At 40.0% G+C, this 20,356-nt stretch overlaps 1 protein-coding gene across 1 annotated transcript in view; it reads right to left on the reverse strand.

Moving 5' to 3' along the window:
• The window catches only part of LOC131235482 (probable 3-hydroxyisobutyryl-CoA hydrolase 2), an 82,356-nt gene extending 62,899 nt beyond the window's left edge, over positions 1–19,457 (reverse strand). The window contains exon 1 of the mRNA XM_058232673.1: positions 19,419–19,457. The gene's annotated coding sequence lies outside the window, so the exon portion shown is untranslated. The remainder of the gene's footprint in view (positions 1–19,418) is intronic.
• Positions 19,458–20,356: the final 899 nt, after the last annotated feature.

The following is a 20,356-nucleotide window of genomic DNA, read 5'->3' on the forward strand; positions in this document are numbered from 1 at the left end:
TCTGAAACTATGAGAAATCATGCATAAAACATCTAAAGGTTGGTGGGGCCCACCTGGGCTAGATGTCTAAACCACATGTCATTGGGACCCATATACAATCAGGAAGGTTTCATTGGGCGGGCATACACTCCCAATTGTTGTGTGGTGTGGCCCACCTAAGTCATGGGTTAGCCTAATTTTTAGGCTCATGCTCACCATGGAAGGGTGCATCTAATTAATTAATAGGATGCACATGCAGCAGTAAATGAAGGTAAATGGGGTGAATTGGAAGTAAGTAGAGGTAAATGACATTTTTTTCTTCAAGATGAATATTACAATTTTCATTGCCACCGAAAGTACTAATGACATTTCTTCAAAGTTACACACTAGAATCTAACAAAAAGCTTCCGTGGCTGCAAAAAGTAATCTTGGACACAAAAATTCCTTTGAAACAAAGCCTCCTTGGTCAATACAAGAACTAGAAGATCTTTTGATAGATAATTAAAGTTGTTAAACACTTTTTTTTGGATGATTTTGCATTGTTCCTCATTTTTTTAAAGAAAGAATTTAATTGAGAAACCGTCAGGCTATACAACAAGCAACAAACAACTTTGGGTAGGCTCTTGGAACAAAAATACCTTAAGGCTTGCCTATCATATACCCCCCGAGAGCAGATGCTAAAACAGACACACACAAAAAAGACAACGCAATAATGAAGCCACGAGGTTATTAGTGAGACATTGGAATGGAGGCCTCTCGAATGCACCCATGGCCTGCCGAATCTAAAAGGAGGGCCCCCCTAACTACAGCTGGGAGGCCTTGGACATTGGAGAAAATTTTGTAGGGTTGGGATTCATTCCCCAGGTGGGCCAATCCAACCGCAACAGTGTTAGCCTCCATAAGGGCAAACAAAATATCTGCACGATATCCCCACTTTATTACTACCACCCTAGACCACCAATACCACATAAACCACAAGGTTAGTCTACCTTGGTTGAGCAACTCAACCACCACCTTGGAATTGTTTTCGACTAGTATACTATTGATGCCCCTACTCACGTAAAAGGAAAGACCCAAAATTAGAACTCGGGCTTCAACGTGAAGGTTGGACCCCTAGCCGTATTCATTGGAAAAAAACAAATATAAACTCTCCTCCACTATTTCTGGAGACCCTTCCCCCTCTTGAAAGCCTCACAATACCTCGGGTTGAGCTGTCCATATTAACCTTCGCCCATCCCTCAAGAGGTCTGGTCCACTTTACCACTAAGAGGAACTACCTTCTCTTAGGCCCAAAAACGATGTTGAGGGATTGCAAACTAGTTGACCGGGCAACCCGTAATTCTTAGGAGGAGGGAGGAAGGATGCCAAGCATTGCAACCATCCGAGGTATAGGAAAATGATAAGTTGTTAAACAATGAAAAGTGAGTCAATGTCATCAAAATTCATCATCACTAACAACTAATCCACCCTCTTCTTTTTCCTCTTCCTATTTGCCTCGAAAGAATCTTCATTACCATTATCCAATCCATCTTCGACCTTAACATTTTCCCTCTTCTTTCTTCCACTCTTCTCATACTCGACATCTACACCAACATCTACATCACTCCTTCCTTCTTACCCCTTATTCCTCAATTTCTTCAACTCCCGCTTCCTACCTTCTTCAATCCAGAATCCCATCAGCTCGTGCATATTATATGTTTGTTTTTTTAGTTGTTGTGGGATAGATGTGGCCTATCTTCTGCTGAGTGGGGCCCACCCAAATGTCTGTACTTTTCTTCATGACTTTTTTATAGTTTCTTTATCCTAAAAGAAGGTATTTAGGGTTAGGGAAGAAAAACATCTTCTCCCATACCCTATTTTCTAAAACCATTGCCTCTCTCTCTTTCCTCTTTTTCTTTATTCTTTCTTTGCAATTCCACAAGGTATCAGAGCGACATCATCGATGATTTTTTTCATCGCCAATAGTAGATTGGATAACCTCTCAAGTATCTCGATCCCTTGAAGCATTTCTTGATTGCTAGTTTTCTTGAATAAAAGACCTTCATCACCTTCATTGTTTTGCCAAACCAATTGGGTTCTGCATTGTTAGTGGCTGTTAATGGCATAAGACGCTGTTGCATATTCTTCTTCTTCTTAGGGATCAATTTGATTTGAAAAATTTTAAGAGTTGCAATGTTGCTACCATGGTCACTTGATCTTGTTAAGATTTGATAATCTCAAATTACAAATTTGCAATTCTTGTAAAATGGAAGCAGATAGGAAACTGAAAAATATAATATTAAGGACATGATGAAGCATATGTGATCACCCTGTCCTTAAAGTGTTATTTGTCCCTTCTCAAATAATTAAGACTACTGTCAAGTTGCAGGCAAATAGCTTTCAGGATATGACGACTCTGTGTGTGGTTCTGCTTTTAACATGTATGAAGGAACCACTAATGGAACTCTGTAAACACAAATTTTCTGGTAAATGATAACAAAAAAGAAATTCCCAAATGAAAAGAGAGATATAAAGTAGAAGATTGTGTTTGCTAGATTACACCACTTCACTAGTCTAGTTCTTGTGGACTTGCTAGATTAGACCACTACACTAGTCTAGTTCTTGTGGACTTGCTTATTCAGGTTCTTATTGAACCTACTGGCTTGATCAGAGAATGCTTGGAGCTTACTGGTTCATATGAGAGAGTAAGTCAATTTGTTTGTGATGTTGAAATGAATAAGCCAAACTTTGTTTAAATAGGCAAGTGTGGTTGGACGTTTTGGTTCAGGATCATTATTGCAATGGACCATTTTTACTGTTGGTGAGAAACTAGCCATTTTTTGGTAGTTTCTAACCTTTTTGCATATAGGAGACTAGTTGTATGCTAGCCGTTTCTGACTGTTGGGCAAGACATACAATAGTTTCTACATGGTATGGTTAATTACTGCATGAGTAGGTAGTTACACCAAGCTTCTTAAACTGCTCTACAGCTCCAATATAAGGTAGAGAGGTCTCTCTCAGACCTTTTACCCATAGCACTTTAAACATGCACATGTGAAGTGCAAAGTATGCCACTAAAGCCTCTACAACCACACAACCACACAGCCTCACATGCCCCAGCCCTTACACCGAGTACGAGCCTATGCTTGTGTGTTCTAGTGTGAACGTAAGTCTCTATACTCATTTGTCTCACCAAAAAAAAATATTAAGGTACTCAACACCTTACTTATTAAGGGGATTTTTTCTTCTCTCCTATCCAATATGGGATTATTCCCAAATGCGAAAAGCCATTCTTTTCACAAACAAACAATAATATACATACATACATACATATATACACGCGCGCGCGCGCGCACACACACACACACAATTTTAAACAAAATCATTTTGCATAACATGATCATTGTTAGAAACATATATGGTTGTTAAAAACATTGCCCGTTACACTGTTTTCTTCATTATCGTCAGGAAGCACCACTATATATGGTGTTAATGACCTCTGCTACATTGTCCATTTCTGCTATATGGAGTGAACATGTTTAATCCCTATCTGATGTATTTTCTTGGTTTCTTAATGTTTCCACACCCACCTTCCTTGTCACTACTCGTACTACTTCATAATTGTCTAACAATGCTGGGCACTTACTAATATGGACAGTAGTGCACATGGTGGGCATGCACTTTTTCGAGGTGGTCGAGGAGGAGGACAAGACTGGGGATGAGAAAATGGACAACAAAGATTTTTTTCTACTGTAAGAAGAAAAGTCATACGATTGACAAGTGTTGGGCCTTACTTCGAAAGCATGGATCTTCACAACCTCATCAGGCTCATCCTTCAGAGAGTCCTCTTCTTCAAAAACATCTATGATTCTCTCTCTTGTTGATCTGGAGAAAATTCTTGGCCACACCTTCATTATCGATATTACATTTGTGCCTTCCACCTCTCTTATCACGTCAGGTAACGCCGTTGTTGCATCAGTTGGATAGTCTCCTTGGGTGATTGATTCGGGGGGCACGGACCACATGATAGGTACCCCTTATCTTTTGTCTTCTCTTGACACCTCAGCTCCCTGCGTATTCGTATCTCTAGCAGATGGCTCTGTTTCCTCTGTCTTTGTCACAAGAACTACCTTACCTATTCCTCGCATTAATCTTTCCTATGAGGCTGGTCTTAGTTGGAAACTTACAAAGAACTTGAATTGTTCAATAACCTTTTATCCATATTATTGTGTATTTAAGGAACTCCAAACGAAGTAGACAATTAGGGGGGGCGTGAGCTACGCAGAATATACTATTTTCAACTAAGAGGAGTTAATGCTACTCACCACAGTACATGATCCCTGACTCCTTATAGTGGCTTGCCGGTTTGGTCATCCATCTCTTGATTCTTTAAAAAAGTTGGTTCCTTTTCTATCAAATGCATAGTCAATGAATTACGAAGCCTATCAATTGGCTAAACATGCTCGTTCTAGTTATTTACCTCGTCAAGATATCTGTAGTCATGTTCTCTTTATTCTGGTGCATTTGATGTGTGGGGCCCGTTAGGGTCCCAAGTTTTAATAAATTTATATATTTTGTAACTTTTATTGATGACTTTTCACGTATGACTTAGGTTTATCTTATACATAACTGGCAAGAATTGTTTGATATCTTGAAATCACTCCATGCAGAAGTTTGAACTCAGTTTCATACTGATATACAATGTTTTTGTATTGATAATGCATCTGAATACATGTCACATACTTTTAAAAGTTTTTTATCTTCTGCAAGGATCAGTCACCAAACTTCGTGTGCTTACACTCCTCAACAGAATGGAATGGTAAAATGAAAGAACGTAGCTAGCTCATTCACTATTAACGCACATGAGCGTTCAAAAAAGTTTTTGGAGTTATGTCATGTTGACTGCCTGCTAACTAATTAATAAACAACTTTTGTCTGTTGTTCTTGGTGACACTCCAATTTCTATTTTATTTCCTAGACAAGAGCCCTTCCCATTACCCTCTCGTGTCTTTGGATGCATTATATTTGTACACAATTAGGTGTATCTATTGATAAATTTGACACGTGTGCTTTTAAATGTTTATTCCGTGGATACTCTCACCCCTAAGAGGGATTCAGTGCATGGATCCCGTTACTCAACGTATCTATGTCAGTTCTAATGTCACACTTTAAACTTTTTTAAAGATAAACCATACTTTTCCATCCCTGTTTCGGGTATAAATGCAGTTGTCCCATAGTGTAGTGCCACTCCTCAACCATCTCTTGTGCCATTTGCTCCCTCCATCACTCCTCTTGGCATAAAGACAGGATGCATACTCACATCGACCCATCATCACCTACATCATCTAGGTCCCTGACAGTCTCCATGTGTCCCCCACATCTCCTGACTAGGATCTTCCTATTGCTCTATGAAAAGGTATTCATTCTTGAACTCATCATCTAATTTCCCATTTTGTGTCTTACCATCGCCTCCTTCCTTCCTTTCATTCTTATGTAATGTCCCTGTCTCATACTCTGACCTGCATGATGAACAACCCATATTGAAGGTGGGGCTACACATGAAGAATGGCATCATCAAGGTGACCCACATAATGCACGAGCACATCAAATGTGGGCCCCATATTATGGATGCACCACGTAAAAGTGTGGCCCCATATGATGGATGACCCACATCAAAGGTGGGAACCACATGATAGAAGGTTGACATCAAAGGTGGGCCCACATAATGAACGACACACATTGAAGGTTGGGCCCCACATGATGGATGGTCCACAACAAATGTGGGTCCCACAAGATGGATGGCCCACATTAAAATGTGGCCCCAAATGATGGACTATCCACATCAAGTAAGCCCATCATGATGGATGGTCCCTAACAAAGGTGGGTCTGACATTATGAATGGTGGACATCAAAGGTGGGCCTATATGATGAACGAACCATATTGAAGGTGGCCCCACATGATGAATGGTCCACATCAAGATAGGCCCACATAATGCACGATCCACATCAAAGGTGGGCACACATGATGGATGGCTCACATCAAAGTATAGCGTAGCATGATGGACCATCCACGTTAAGTGGGCCCCACTTGATGGATGGTCCACATCAGAGGTGGGATCCACATGATTGATGATGGACATTAAAGGTGGGCCCACGTATGGACGGTTGACATCAAAGATGAGCCTACATGATGAACAACCTGTATTAACGGTGGGGCCCCACATAATGATTTGTCCTCATCAAAGTGGCCCAAATAATGGATGGAGTGGACCTCGCATGATAGATGAGCTACATTAAAGTGTGGCCCCTCATGAAGGATTGTCCATATCAAGTGGGCCCTACCTAATGGACTCTCCACTTCCAAGGTCTTGCATGATGGATGACCCATATCCAAAGTGGCCTAATTTTATTGATAATCCACATAGAGGATGTATGACACACGACAGATGGTGGCCATCAAAAGTAGGCCCCACATGGAGGACAACCTATTAATGCACCTATTTATGCACCTATTTAATAATCTTGTGAGTCCAGTGTCAGTGAGTCGTTCGATCACTTGGAAGCTAAAGATAGAAGATATAAGAGGACAAGAGGCATCAAAGAGTAAAGAACATGTGAATCATGAGGTACCTTGACCCTAACTTTAAACCCAAAACAACATAATCTCTAAATAATCCTGACCTTAATAGATAAACCTTTAATTGATCATCCTTTAGCCTTAAGAGCTCCATTTGAACATGCTTAGATAGGATATATAGGTCCCGAGCAGCTGGAAACCAAAATGCCCAAACCAGTAGACTCTCGAGCGAAGATCAATCAATCGAACATGGCCAAAACTGTCCAATGAGTTCTTTGACTAAATTCAATGAATTTCGATCGATCGATGAACCTCGGTCAATCAATCAAGGATGCCATTAATTTACATATTTTATAGTCATTAAAAACCAAAATCTATATAAAGGACATTCAGGCATTGGGAATTTTAATGGTTTTTTTTTTTTTTTTGTTATTGGAGCTTAGGTGATTCCCCACGCATATCCATCATCCCAAGCCTCTAAACCTATGAGATTCAAGTCATCTTCTTGAGTCTTACCACTCTAATGAGGATTCAAACCTTCATTAGGAAGATGAACTTAATCTCCACCTTGTTATGAATATTAGACACAAACCAATAGGTATATCTATGTCTATATCCTTTAGAATACCCATCTAGGTGAATCTCCTTTGGAAACCAACTATCCATTAGTTGTAGGAGATACCACCATCCTTCTATTACCTTGGTCACCTCATTGGTACATCATATATAAGGTGTTTTCTCATGGAGTTGAAGCAACAACATCAATGAACATGGGAGCAATTGAGAAGCTGATTTAAGATGAAAGAGCATTGAAGAAGCATCTTAAGAAGATGTTACAAAGGGGCTCAATCCGAGAAGTAAGGTTATCAATTTAAAGTATACACACTCTTTCTTTATGTATGATTGAGTATAAAGTTTGTGACCAAAACTTGAATAAGTTCTTATATAGGACCTAGGCCCTTTAATTAGGACTAAATTCATTGGACATAGGTGTATACATGTTAGTCTCCGTGGGGAACCTCTAGTGGAAGTGTATGTAGGGCCTTGGATTAGGACTAAATTCACCAGACACGGGTGTGTACATATTAGTCTTTATGGGGAGCCTCCATCGGGAGTGTATGTAAGGCCTTGGATTAGGACTACATTCAACGGACACATGTGTGTACATGTTAGTCTCCATAAGGAGCCGCCGACGGGGCTGTATGTAGGGCCTTGGATTAGAACTGCTAGTGGTTATTGGTTATCCGATAAAAAATCAAGTCTCCACGGGAGCCACTGACATTGGGGGAAATGTGTTCCTCTAACATGGGAGTGTATGTGTAGGTTAATGGTTAGGTTAGGAGAAACCATTATAAAGATTAGAGGACATATAAGGCATGCCTGTTGAGAATAAATGGATAGAAGTAAGCTGGAATGAGAGGTTTAGAAAGTTGAAGTGTCGAGTTGAGATTGTCAATTAATAACTTAATAAACAATATTCTTATTTGAAACGCACGTGGAGTGGGGAACACACCCACAATAAGAACCTTGAACCCGCTCATTAGAGAATTATAACTAGCCATCATTGTTATTCTTGAGCTAAAGCTTAGGGACAAAAAGCATGTGCGCATAGGTATGAAATTAGGCTACCACTCTTCTTGCTATAATGCTTCCTAGGGAGGAAAGGTGTGATTTTTCTGCACAACCTTTTTGTCCATTGACCTAGTCGTTGCTTCAAACTAGATGCTTTCAGTCATGGTGGGGATTTAGGGAAGGACAAATGGAGTTATGGCTACATTTGGTTATGCAAAATGCTCAAGGATCCAAAGAAGACAATTATGGGAGAAATTGGACCTATTGACCATGGGATGTTCTGTTCCTTGGGCTATTTGTGGCAATTTTAATGTTGTCTTAGGATCTTCAGAGAGGAGAGGGGCTATCTCTTTCGACTCTCAGAGTTCCTCTGACTTTTTCAAAGGGCTAGACAAGGCAGAGCTAATCGACACAAGCTTTATTGGGAGCAGGTTTGTGTGGTGCAATAACCATGCTAGGCAACCAAGGGTGTTGGCTAGGTTGGATAGAGTGTGTTGCAACACCTTGTGGATAGACACCTTTTTGCCCTTTCAGGGGAAGCACCTACCTAGACTCAACTCGGACCATGTCCCTCTCCTCCTATCATTTCCAGTTGAAGCGTTTTCCTTCCTAGAGCCATTTAAATTTCAACACATGTGGCTACTACAAGAATCTTTTCTAGTAGCTATTCCGGAGGGCATGAGTTTCAGATATTACGGGGGAGCCAATGCTAGTCTTCCTAAGGGGCTAGAACAGGGACACATTTGGGAATAGTTTTCATAATTTAAGGTTGGTTAAAGTTGACCTTGGCCAGGTAGAGTTTGCAGCCCAGGGATCCATTGGATCCTTATTTGCATTAAATGGTACAATAGGACAAACAAAGGCTAGCCAACTTGGAGCTCTGTGAAGAGATCTTTTGGAAACAAAAGTTTAGCAACCAGTGGCTTGAGGAGGGTGATCAGAACACCAAATTCTTCCATGGCATTGCTTTTGGGTGAGCAAGAAGATCTATAATTAAAGGAGATCAAACTAGAAGGTGGGACGGTGACAGCTGACCAATAGTCAATTAAGCAGGATGTGATATAATTTTATTCAATGCTCCTGAGAGGTGAGCCATCAAGGCAGATGGGGGAGGTCCTGGAGGTCATTCTGTCATGCATCACAATGGATGAAAATAAGGCTCTCCTGGTCGAGCCATCAATCGGTGCTCAAAGCAGTTAAGGCCCTTCCAAATGATCAGGCGCTTAGATGGCTTCTTCGGGGCTTTCTTCTGAGGACGATGGGAGACAGTGGGCCTGGACATTCTCAACGTTGTGCATTCTTTCTTTAGGAGCGGGGCACTCCTTAGGGCTTTCACATCAACACTTATCTATCTTATTTTGAAGACATCCTCTCCAGTAAAATTTTTTATTTCTGCCCTATCAGCTATGTAATTGTGTCTATAAGATTTTCTATAAAATTATTGCTGACAGGCTAAGAAGGATTCTTCCTAAAATAGTCTCGGTGAAACAAGAGGCATTCATGCAAGGGAGATCCATAGTAGAAAGTTGCGCTCTTGTTCAGGAAATCCTCTGAGACGTAAACCAAAAAGTTAGATGGGGAAACATTCTCATTAAACTGAACATGGAAAAAGCTTACGATAGACTCGATTGGGTCTCCTGAAAGCGGTCCTTAACAAGTTTGGGTTCAATATAAGATGGATTGAGATGGTCAAAAAGTATTGGAGTAACTCTTGGTTCTTGATACCAATTAATAACGAGACTTGTGGGTTCTTCAGTCATTAAGAGGGCTCCGCCAGGGGACCCTATCTCACCAGGACTCTTCATCTTAGCTGCTAAGGTTCTTAGTAGAGGCTTCAAGTGATTGGTTGATAGAGGCTTCTGTCAAACCTTCAAGACTCTCAAGGATTGCCATTTGGTCTCACATCTCCTCGTCACAGACGACATGGTCCTTTTTGTGAACGAAAGCTGCGAATCGCTAAAATTGATTGTCAAATTTTTCAATAAGTATGAAAGGGAATTAGGGTAGAAAATCAATAGGTAAAAGACCTTCTTTATTCTCATTGTGAGTCAATCTGAAGCGCGCACCAAGTCAGCGGAAAGAATCCTTGGATTCAACAAGGAGGTCTCTCCTTTTACCTACCTAGGGGTTCCTATTTTCAAAGGGAGGCCTCAGAAGGCTTACTTCCAGTCGGTGGTATAGAAGACCCACTAAAGAATATTGGGATGGAAAAGAAGAATTTTAACCTAAGTTGGAAGGCTTACGCTAATCAACCACGTGCTGAGTAGCATCCCAATTCACCTTCTTACGGCGACAGAAGTCCCTTCTAGCCTGTTAGGAGACTTGGAAAAAGCATTCTTTGATTATTTTTTTTTAGGTGCTAGGAAGGGAACAACAAACATTGCCATTTGTTGAACTGACACAAAATTGCTCCCCCAAAATCTGAGGTTGGGCTAGGGAAGTCTAGCTGTTGGGCTAGTTTATGAAGGCGAAGTACTCCAGAGACTTCTAGACATCAGGCGGTACGAGTCTCACCTCTTTCGCTTTGCCATTGTGGAAGAAACTTTGCTAGTTAATCCCAACTGTTGCTGACCAAGCCCATTGGTTAATTGATTGAGCGAGTGTAGCTTCTAGGAGGATGACTAGTCGGGCTTAGGGTCCCTCAGTGCTTGGAGATTGAAGTTATCGTCCCCTCAGTTTCAATCAGCAAAAGTTCATGAGTTGATTGGGCCTAGTGGCTTGTGTTCACAAGCATGTGTGCAAAATCTCCTCCCTTAGACACTGCTTGATCACATTTTAGATGAGGGGATCCATACCTCTAGCATGGAAGATGATTATATTTGGACAAACTCCACTTCAAGTGAATTCGACAATGGGTCGGCTTGGCAAATTATCAGAACTGCGGGCAAGAAGAAAGACTGGTCAAAGTGGGTGTGGCACCCAAACTTCCCATTGATGCTTTCAATCCTAACATGGAAGATGATACATAGGGTAATTCCAATGGACGCTAGAATTCAAGCTAGAGGGGTCTGTTTTGCTTCTAAATGCGCAAGCTAGCCTTAAGCTCAAACGTTCGATATTGAGACGATTGATCACTTATTCTCTTGGGTTGATACTATAAGAAAGGTATGGGAAATCTTCAAGTTACTAATTTATATTCACACATCTAGTTCCACCTCAATTGTCGGTAGGGCAACCAGATGGTGGGCAACAGATGTAACTTCTAATTGTTTCCTCCTCTTAAGTGGGCTTAGTCCCACCTTCATCCTCTAGGAAATCTAGATGGCTAGGAATGGTGCACAGTTTGAAGAATACGTGATTTGCACCTCTAAGGTGATCTCCAAGGTCCACCACTAGATTGGTCTAGTTGGCCCCACTCTCCCCCTTCCCAAGGTTGTGAAGAGGTTCACGTCAGGAGCACTCAGAGCTTTAGGGATTTAAGGGTCAACGTCTAATACAAGGAAGGTTCATCCGGTTAAGTGGGCCAGACCACAGTATGGTTGGGGTTAAGATAAACATGGATGGATCAGCGTTAGGAAACCTGGGGCCCTCTAGGGGGGAGGAGTTGGTAGAAATAGTTTAGGTGACTTCCTTTTTGCTTTCTCATCAAGGTACGGCTTTGGCTCCAATACTAAGGCGAAAATCAAGGTGATCCTGGAGGGTCTCTCCTGGTGTGCGGAATTGGGCTTCACAAAGTTGTAGGTGGCAACTGACTCAAGTCTATGGTGGGAGTCCTCTCTAAGTAGTCTCCTCCTTCATGGTACATGTGGTATTGGCAGGCCAGGATCAAGTCTCTCATGCGTAGAATGGAGGTTACCTTCTCACACACCCCTAGGGAGGCTAACTATGTCGTAGACGAGCTGGCTTGTTAGGGGGAGCGACGGTCAGATACATCGCCAGTTCCAATCATCGGCAGAGCTACCCCCCATCATTAGGGGTCACTTATTCTTGGATAAAGTAGGTTTGGGTAGCTTGAGGGAGGGCTAGTTTTGTTGTCTTTGATTTCACAATAAGCGGACTTGCACCCTTGTTTTATTGGTAGGTCTGCCCAAAATTTAACTTGTATAGATGTCTCTTTGAATATGAAAAAAAATACTTACAATTGCTTAAAAAAATTTAATTTAAAACCTGTGATAGTGAAATTTCAATACACTTGAAGAGAGTGCATTCGTCGGAAGTGGACTAGGCAAGTATATGAACCACTATACGTGCATGTGTTTAAGATTGTTATTTGGAAACATTTCTATTTCTGCTTATGAGCTTAACTTGTTGAATTATATGAATGCATAATTAAATGTTATGGTTGGAGTTGAATAGTGTGCACATCTCACACACAATATCAGTATCTCTTTATGAACTAGTTGATTATTGTTGCATCTTTTATAGTTTATGTGATTGGACACACTTGGCATAGAAGCATAAGTGTTATTTGTCTTATTGATTTAAATTGGTAAATTGGTTAATTAGGTAAAGAATTTTTAAGTGGTTCTATTCAACTCACTTTAGGTCTTAGCCATAATTCTAATCTCCTTTAAGCTTCCGTGTGCTGTGATAGACAATCTAAGATCATATGATGTATTTAAGGTTATATAGGGTTATGGCAAAAAAACATCTTCTCCCATACCCTCTCTTCTAAAACCATTGCCTCTCGTTTTCTTCCATTTACTTTCTTCTTTCAATGTAATTCCACAAGTTTCAATACTAAGATCGCGGTTCGAGTTCCCATTGAGGTGTGTGTTGGTGTGAGTGTGTAAAAAAATAAAATAATAATAAAGGTACATCACATTCTGTGCTTCTTCATATGCAAATATACATCAACCATCTATCATATTCCATGGATATAAGATCTAAGACCTCTAGAACCTCTCACCTTCACTAGGGATGAATCATACTAAATCTAATTAAGCATGAGAAACAAAATATCCCATTTTTGTGTTTGCGTACTCTAGATCTTAAGAAAACTATATCTTAAAAAACATTAAATATATATATAATATAAATACTTTTCTAAAACAGTTTGCAACATCCATCAATAAAGCACTCAATATAGATCCAAGGATAAGATTCATTAGTACAATATTAGAGATTGATCTATCTCTAACCCACTTGTGGACTCAGCCATGACATTGTCGCATGTCCAGCATTCTTCTAACCTAGTAGAATTTGAATGACCTTGAGAATGCACACCAAAGTAGTGTCTTCTTATTTTAGCTTAGCTATATAGTAAAGAGTACTAAGGCCACCAGAGTCAGCTACCAGATTAGCCAACTCACATATTAGGATGAATCACATAAATTGTAGGTTAACAGGTGATATGAGTCACACATGTGATGTATCAAACAATCTTCAAAGGCATGATCATCACATGGGTATCACCATTATATTGTAAAATAGATGTCTTAAATCTTGGTTTATCAAGATGCTCAACCATTCGAGGGATTAGCTCGACTAGTCGAAGGTCCCTTCGACTGGTCGAAGACAGTTCGACTCAAAGTCCAGCAACGATGTGTTTGGCATTTCTGGGATGCTCAACCAGTCAAAGCTGTCCTTCGACCAGTCGAAGCTCAAGCACGACTAGTAGAGGGTTACGTAAACGGTGCGCGGTTTATGCGCGGACTGCGTAAATTTGAGGCGGTTTATAAGGAGGTGCATAAGTGGAGTTTTCCTATTTATGAATAGGAGTTCCTAGGGCCATTCTTAGGTATGCTAAAGCTTTTTAAAGGGTTCCTAAGGGTTCCTAAAAGGATTTTAGGGTTTCTAAAGGGTGTTGCAAGGGTAAGATTCGAGGTTGTTCGAATCAGGTAAGTCCTTTCTCTTTGTAATTTCTATTTTCATAGTGGAATTTTGTCGCTTTGTGCCATGGTTTTTTCTGTAAGAGTTTTTCACCTCAAATCACTGTGTTCTCTTGTGATTGCTTGGTGCTATTGGATTGTTATCCTAGATCCATATCTATGTGATTCCATAGGACAAATTTCCAACATGTGGTATCAAAGATATCATTGGGGCACAGATCTGAATATGAAGGATTAACATCAATAGAAAGCATTAGGTATGAGATTGAGAAGTACTCAGGGAAAAATAACTTTGAGTTATGGAAGATCAAGATGATTAGTTCCTTAATCAAGTAAGGTGAAGATGGTGCTCTTGAGAAGTGAAAGTCTACTATGACAGATGATGATTGAAATAGTCTTAATAAGAAAGCCTTATGATCGATTCGTTTGTCTCACGGATTCTCTACAATGTCATGAGGGGGAAAACTGTGGTTAAGTTGTGGGCGAAGTTAGAGGATGTCTATCTAAAAAAATCCTCTGAAAATTACCTATACTTAAAGCGACAATGGTATAATTTCAAGATGGCAAAGGGTGGAGATTTAGAGGCTCACATCAGCAACTTTAATAAATTGGTTTGTAAATTGCTAGATATAGAGGAAGTGGTGAAAGATGAAGAACAAGCATGTATGTTGCTGAATTCCCTTCCGGCTTCATATGAGTCATTCATGGACACAATGTGCACCACGAATAAAACCCTGAGTATCGACATCGTTATCTCAGCCCTTCAAGGGAAGGCCACGAGAAAGCTTAACGATGACATGGGGACATCTTCTGATGGACTATTTATGAGGGGCAGAAATTCTAAGCAAGATACAGAGTCTTTGAGGTCAAGATCTAAATCCAAGGGCAAGGGTAAAGGAAAGTTAAAGTAATGAAATTGTGGGATTGAAGGACATATGAAGAAGGATTGTACAAATCCTAAATATAAGAGAGGAGAATCTGAGGCTTCATACAGGGAGGCTCATGCTGCCATGTTAGATGGATCGAGTAAATGTGATAGTGATGTTTTATCTGTATCTACGATCAAACACTTTTATGATGATCGTAAAGGCGAGTGGTTTCTAAACACAAGGGCATCTTTTCACATGACTCTTCATGGAAGTTGGTTCGCCAGCTATAGAGAGTGCGATGGTGGATAGGTGTTTATGGGTAACGACATTGCCTGTAATGTTATAGCTGTTGGTACAGTGAGCATCAAGATGTTTGATGCGACAGAGCGTACACTGACTGATGTGAGACACATTCCTGACATAAAAAATGACCTGATTTCTCTTGGTGTACTTGAAGCAATGGGCTATAAGTTCACAAGTATTGATGGTGCTCTTAAAATATCTAAGGGGGCACGGGTAATCATGAAAGCGCAACGGCTCAGTAATATGTACAGGTTGATCGGGGCACTTCAAAAGGTGGAGCTTCAGTGGCTGTAGTGGATTCCACCTTTGCACATGTGTGCCATGTTGGGCATAGCCACTTGAGCGGGTAGGGTATGAAGCTGAGACGCGCGGACAAGGATACAGAGTAGGTGGAGCAGCCACCTGCGAGAAGAATCACTCGGTATAATCGCAAGATATCGGCGAGGTACATGGACGACTCCAATATCACAGGGGATCCGTCCTCTATTCAGATGGCTCTAGGTGAACCTGGTGCTGAGAAGTAGAAGGTAACTATGGGTGATGTGATGGACTCGTTGTACCAGATCGACACATGAGAGTTGGTGGAACTTTCAGTGGGCCGGGAAATAGTTGGATGCAGGTGGATCTTCATGAAGATACAACATAGATATAAAGCGAGGTTAGTAGCAAAGGGTTATGCTCAAAGAGAAGGGATTAGCTTCTCATAGATATTCGCCGACAATATAGTAGGTGTCTATTAGATTTTTTATTGACGCTAATTGGTCAATGCGATCTTGAACTAGAAAGTATGGATGTGAAGTCTAAACTTCTGCACAAAAAAATGGAAGAGCAGATCTGCATGAAGCAACTAGAGCAGTTCAAAGTTTAAAGGGGCTAAGTAAAAAAGTTTGCAGAAGGTTGTCGTATAACTTGTTGCCTAGGCAGTGGTATAAATTTTGATTCCTTCATAGTAAATCAGGGATTGTATGTTGATGACATGTAGATCGCCCATTATATCATGTTTGAAATCAATGTACTAAAGACTCGGTTAAGTGGGACATTCAAGATGAAGGATTGGGACTAAAAAGTTGTTTCTTGGCATTGAGACTGAAAGAGGAGCAGGTTTTGGTAATCACAGGTAGAATACCTTGTATAGGTATTGATCAAGGATATGATGGACCAGGAAAAGCCGGAAAGCATTCCCCACGCGTCTCTCCTCAAGTTTTCCTTAAGACATGTCCTGAAACAGATGAGGAAAAGCAGGATGTCTCATGAGCCATATTCGAATATGGTTGGCAGTACATGTCATGGTCTATATTAAACCGGTTATTTCATGGGCTATCAGTGTTATGAGCAAATACCTCGGCAAATAATATTGGGCGGCAGTGAGATGGTATAGAAGACTACGTCTTACTTTTGAGAAGACAGGAGCAAAGGTGGTTGGGCATGCAGATTTAGATCCGGCAGACATACTCACTTATATCATTCCTGTAGAGAAGTTTAAGTTATGTCCAACTTCTCTAGGCTTAACGATGGTGTAAAAGAAGGATGAAGTGTGCATAAGAAGCGTTGATTGAAGTTATGATGCGATGCAGAGATAAGAAAAGAGGTCAAGAAGCTACACGGTTAAAGATTGAAGATGTGCTAGAGATTCTTATAAAATAGATGTCCTAATCTTGGTTCATCGAGATGCTCAACCAGTAGAGGGACTGGCTCAACTAGTTGAAGGTCCCTTCGACCGGTCGAAGACAGTTCGACTCGAAGTCCAGCAATGATGTGTTTGGGATTTCCGGGATGCTCGACCAGTCGAAGGGGTCCTTCTACCAGTCAAAGCCCAGGCTCGACTAGTCGAGGGTTATGCAGACGGTGCTTGCTTTATGCGTAGACTGTGTAAATTTGAGGCGGTTTATAGGGAGGTGCGTAAGTGGGTTTTCCCATCTTTAAATAGGAGTCCCTAGGGCCATTCTTAGGTATGATAAAGCTTTCTAAAGGGGTTCCAAGGGTTCCTAAAAGGGTTTTAGGGTTTCTAAAAGGTGCAGCAAGGGTGAGATTTTAGGTTGTTTGAATCGGTTAAGTCCTTTCTCTTTGTAATTTATATTTACATAGTAGAATTCTATCGCTTTGTGCCGTGGTTTTTTCCGGCAAGGGTTTTCCACGTAAAATCGCTATGTTCTCTTATGATTACTTAGTGCTCTTGGATTGTTATCCTATATCCATATCTGTGTGATTCTGCAAGAAAAATCCTCAACACATTAACATTACAAGAAATATCGCTTTTACCAACAAAATTTTTTGCCGACAAAAAAAATTTCGTCAGTAAAAATATAATAATTTTTAAGATAGAAAATTTTGCTGCTATTTTGAGAAGTTCACGGTAAGACTTTTACCGACGAAAATTTTCGTCGGTAAAAAGCACAAAACCACTTTTACCAACAAAAATTTTAGTCGGTAAAAGTGTTATATTTTTCACTTTGAAAATTTTCGCCCTAAGTTTTAACAACAAACTAAAACTGTCCGGAATAATGTTTTTACTGACGAAAATTTTCATTAGTAAAAATATAATAATTTTTAAGATAGAAATTTTTGCCGCTATTTTGAAAAGTTCGCAGTAAGACTTTTATTTTAAGATAGAAAATTTTGCCGCTATTTTGAAAAGTTCGCGGTAAGACTTAACGACGAAAATTTTCATTGGTAAAAGTGTTATATTTTTCACTTTGAAAATTTTCGCCCTGGAGTTTTACCGTCGAACTAAAACCGTTGGGAATAATGTGTTTACCAATGAAAATTGTCATCGGTAAAAAGCACAAAACCACTTTTACCAATGAAACTTTTTGTTGGTAAAAGTGTTATATTTTTCACTTAGAAAATTTTTGCCCGGAGTTCTACCGACGAACTAAAACCGTCAGGAACAATATTTTTACCGACAAAAATTTTCGTCAATAAAAGTGTTACATTTTTCACTTAAAAAATTTTCACCCTGAGTTTTACCGACGTACTAACACCGTCGGGAATAATATTTTTACCGATAAAACTGTTCATCAATAAAAATGTTATATTTTTCATCTAAAAACGTTTTACACTGAGTTTTACCGACGAACCTTTTCGTCTGTAAAAAGGCACATAAGTAACTTTTACCGACGAACCTTTTCGTCGGTAAAAATGTTATATTTTGTAACTTGGAAAATTTTCACACTAAGTCTTACCAACGAACTAAAACCGTAGGGAATAATATTTTTACCGACGAAAAGCTTCGACGGTAAAAATATAATAATTTTTAATATAGAAAATTTTGCCGCTATTTTGAAAAGTTCACGGTAAGACTTTTATTGACAAACATTTTTGTTGGTAAAATGCACAAAACCACTTTTACCGACGAAAATTTTTGTCAGTAAATGTGTTATATTTTTCACTTAGAAGATTTTCGCCCTGAGTTTTACCGACGAACTAAACCCGTCAGGAATGATCTTGTCCGTCAATGTTTTACACACTGATTAGACGGTTTAGATCATCCGGATAATATGATTTTTTTTTTTTTTCAAGTCAACCTATAGAGAGTGGATTAGACATAATGGACGGTCCACTTAGATAATTGGAAAAGGTGAGAGTCCAAATGCAGCTATTTGCATGGGTAAATTTCAATACACACGACCCACCAGACCTTTTCTCTTTTCTTGATTTGAAAAATTCAGATGGATGGATTATCAAGGTAATGTCTACGCCTAACAGGTCTGTCTAAGCCCACACGCACCTCTGCACCTCTCTCTCTCTCTCTCTCTCTCTCTCTCTCTAATACATAGACCCATCGCCAGTCATTGCATTGCATGTAGAGCTGCTTTTTGTTTAGTGGGTTTGTGATTTCCATTTCGTGGCCAAACCTAGTGGACCCAGGAGGCTTTGCTTGTTTTTGCAACAAATCTACACCGTACATTTAGTGGGTTCTTGTTTAATCATCTCATGATCGTCTCTGCCTAATTCCATAAGCTATGGTCAATTGGTTAAGTCTAAATAAAATCACATCGATCTTATTGAGAGCTCATCTTGATTATCTCTCTCGTCATGGCTACACGTGCATCTCAAAGTGCACGTGCATCTTAGCATGCCTGACTCTCTCTTCATGCTCCAACACAGGTAGCGCGCACAAAATCTAACATCAAAAACTCAATTGGACAACACCATTTGATTTTAGAAATTTTAGGCATGATGCTACATGATGATGCTCACATGAGTTTTATGCCTCCTAATTTTTGGATGCCAATGAAAACATGGGGTGATGCACATGTTTGAAAGATTGGATGTCATGCACAGATATCATGGTGGGTCCCACACGTTGTATTATAGGTTAAGCTTAACCTACAATGCTTTTTATTGATCCAGCCTCATTTGATTTACCATAAATGATTGAACGAATGATAGATGTAACATCACCACCAGCGCAGCGGTGTTAGGCCAGAGAAAAGAAAAAAAGCCCTATGTGATTCACTATGCGAGTAAAACTCTAAATTCTTCCCAAGTGAACTAATCTACTACGGAGAAGGAACTCTTAGCCGTAGTGTTTGCTTTGGACAAAATTAGGTCCTACTTGATCGGATGTAAGATCATCATTTACACTGATCATACGGTGCTAAAGTACCTTCTTTCTAAGAATGATGCTAAGCCCCACTTGATAAGATGGATCCTTCTACTCTAAGAATTTGACATAGAAATATGAGATAAAAAAGGGAGTAGAGAACGTAGTGGCTGACCATCTCTCTTGACTTAATCTCCATGATTCCCTTGAGCTGACACCGATAAATGACATGTTCCCTGACTAACAATTGTTTAAACTCTCCCAATTACCTTGGTTTGCTAACATTGAGAATCATCTTGCCACAGGTTTCACGTTGACATATTGTACTGCGCAAGATAAGAAGAAATTCTTCACCGAGGTACATAAGTTTTTTTGGGATAATCCTTATCTATTTAAATATTGCCCGGACCAAATTCTAAGGAGATGTGTGCCAGACAATGAACATCGGAGTTCATCTCCTTTTGTCATTCTCAGGCCTGTGGTGGTCACTTTTTTGCTAAAACAACCCCAACCAAAATTCTGTAGTGCAGCTTTTACTAGCCCACTATGTTTAGAGATACTCACGAGTTTTGCAAAGCTTGTGAGTGTTGTCAGAAATTGGGAGGATTGTCCTGTCGAAATATATTGCCACAAAACCCAATTCTTGTCATTGAAGCATTTGATTGCTGGGGCATCGATTTTATGGGATCATTCCCCCAATCCTTTAGAAATATTTATATTTTGTTAGCAGTAGACTATGTCACTAAGTGGGTCGAAGTGA

The sequence above is a fragment of the Magnolia sinica genome, chromosome 19, assembly GCF_029962835.1.
Source record: "Magnolia sinica isolate HGM2019 chromosome 19, MsV1, whole genome shotgun sequence".
In the NCBI taxonomy this organism is placed as follows: Eukaryota; Viridiplantae; Streptophyta; class Magnoliopsida; order Magnoliales; family Magnoliaceae; genus Magnolia; species Magnolia sinica.